Source organism: Microtus ochrogaster, chromosome 1, assembly GCF_000317375.1.
Source record: "Microtus ochrogaster isolate Prairie Vole_2 chromosome 1, MicOch1.0, whole genome shotgun sequence".
Taxonomy (NCBI): Eukaryota; Metazoa; Chordata; class Mammalia; order Rodentia; family Cricetidae; genus Microtus; species Microtus ochrogaster.
This window is the reverse complement of record NC_022009.1, coordinates 114,590,205-114,592,793: the sequence shown is the minus strand read 5'-3', so window position 1 is coordinate 114,592,793 and position 2,589 is coordinate 114,590,205. Positions and strand designations below refer to the sequence as shown.

The 2,589-nt window shown below is 44.4% G+C and overlaps 1 protein-coding gene across 2 annotated transcripts in view; it reads left to right on the top strand.

Annotated features, from left to right (window-relative positions):
• Kpna4 (karyopherin subunit alpha 4) overlaps nucleotides 1–2,589 on the top strand; it is a 63,376-nt gene that overhangs the window by 315 nt on the left and 60,472 nt on the right. The window lies entirely within an intron of this gene.

The following is a 2,589-nucleotide window of genomic DNA, read 5'->3' as shown; positions in this document are numbered from 1 at the left end:
GGAAGTTTGTGCCGGGCCTGCTCCGCCTCTGCCGGCGACAGCGCCCTGGCCCGCCAGGCGCGGCCTAGGCCTGCCCTGTCGAGCCGGCTAGACGCGGGCACGAGCGGCCGGGGAATCGACCGCGGCGGAGGCTCCGGCTCTGTTCGGGCCCCGACGCCGGGCGTTGCGGGCAGAGGGCAGCGTGGGAGCGAGCGGCGACCTCCGTAACTTCCCCGGGCCTGCGGCGCCTCTACATGCAGGCGTTTGTTCCTGATCTCCCCGACTTCTCTTTTAACCCCAACGTCCAAACTACAGGAGTCAACTTCTGCGTTGAAAAAGACACCCGCGCCACGAGAGGCGGTCCTGGTGATGCTAACAGTGCCTTCCAGCGGCCTGGCTTTCACTCTGGTCCTAGCTGATTCAAGATATGGCCCCACGGTGTACCCTTTTCCAGGAAAAGGATTCCCCTTATTTGAGCTGCTCCACAAATCTTTACCCCTCTCTTGAGAAGAAACTAGCAGCTGAATTCTTACATAGAAAGTTCAAAGGGTTATCCAGAGCTGTCACCCTCTGGTCTACGGGATCCTTTCCCTCCACCTCTTGGTGATGGTGGCAGTGGTGGAATCGGGTGGTCTTCGGATTGACACCATCGTGTAGTTTAAAAGGGGGAAAAGAAGGCTTCATTGTCTTAGACACAGCTGCTTCCAAGGTTCGATGTACTAAACCCAAGAGATTCTCCCCACTGTGTGTATGTGTGTGTGAGTGTGCGTACGCGCTTCTATGAACCCTTTTCTTCAGCTTTGGGAGTTTTTTTTAGGAGCCTGTTTATATTTTCTTTCACACAAACCATTCTGAGTCAAGAGTTTAGCTTTGAAGAGAAAGTGGTAAAATGTCTTATCCCCCTATATTTTTGTGACTGATCTTCATGTTGCTGTGGTCTGTTTCTGAACGTGAGCATTTGCCTGATTGAGATAGCAACTTTTGTGCACTTATTAAAGTGCCATTCAGTCTTTTATCGTACTTTGTGCTGTTTTAGCTGATTGTACTAGTTAGGACTGCGTGCCCCAGAGTGTGTAGGACTGTTTAGAGCGTGTTTGAAGGTCAATACAGCTTATTTTTCTTAATTCTTATAGTAGAAATTTGAAATCTTTTTTTGTAAATTGATTTCATTCGTAGGGGTATTTTGTCTTCCTTGTATGTATGTGCACCGTGTATGTGCCTGGTGTTCAGGGAGGCCAGAGGAGGGTGTCGGATCCCCTGAACCTGGAGTTATAGACAGTTGTGAGCTGCCATGTGGGTGCTTGAAGCCAAACCAGTGACCCATCTCCTCAGTTTTCAAATTTAGCATCTTTATTAGAGTAATTTTACATGTCATAAAAGTCAACTTTTTAAATGTACAATCCATAATTGTCATTAAATTTACACATGGAACTACGGGGTTTTTTTTTGTACTAATATGAATATTTAGAATAGGTAAAAAGCACAAATTAGGAAACTATAAAACTGATAAATACCACAAAGTTTAGAAATTCAGAAAAAGTATCATGTAACCAACCAATCTCTTAATTCCTTCTTTTTTTTCTTCTTTTTTTCTTTTGAGACAGGGTTTCTCTGTGTAACAGCCCTGGTTGTCCTGGAACTTGCTCTGTAGCCCAGGCTGGCCTCGAACTCAGAGATCCACCTGCCCTCTGCCTCCAGGCCTGACTTCTAATTCCTTTCTTTTGCTATGTATTTTTAACAGGTTCATTGAAATGTGATTCACATAACACTCAGTTCACCAATATAAAGTGGTTTTTAATATGCTCACATAGTTGTGCAGTCAGCACCAAAGTTACTTAGGATTTTTGCTACTCTTTAAAGAACCCCTGACATACTCGTTAGTAGTGATCCTCTTTCTCAGCCACTCCAGGCCAAAAAGCAGTGTTTCATTTGCCCATTCTGAATGACTCATGTAAACAGAATGTACATTTTATGATACTTTGTGGCTACCTACCTTGAAGGTTCATCCATACTATATCAAGAATATTTCATAAGGTTGAATAATATTTCTGTATATAGTTAGATCAGCTTGTGCGTATGCATTCATCTTCATGGACACATCATTAACCTTTTTAGTTACATACTGATATGAGCATTTGTGTACACATTTTTATATGACAGTTTTATTTCTTTTGGTTACAAATCAAGAAAGAGATGCTAGGTGATATGAAATGTTAGATTTTTTTGTAGGGTTGCCAGACTTACTTTCTCCCCTTCTACCCCTTTCACCCCTCCCTCTTGTTCTTTTAGTTTGGACAGGGTCTCACTATGTAGCTATAGCCCAGGAAAGCCTTACACTCTCAATTCTTCTCCCTCATCCTCCTGAATGATAAAATTACAGGTATGTGCCACCATGTCCAACCTGCCACAATATTGTATTTTTTTATTTTGTGCTTGGTCATCCCTGCTGTCCTCCCAGCTGGGATGCAGGCATATGCCACCTTGTCCTGCTTTAAAATTATTCTTTAAAAAAAATAAATGTAGCCGGGCGGTGGTGGCGCACGCCTTTAATCCCAGCACTCGGGAGGCAGAGGCAGGTGGATCTCTGTGAGTTCGAGACCAGCCTGGTCT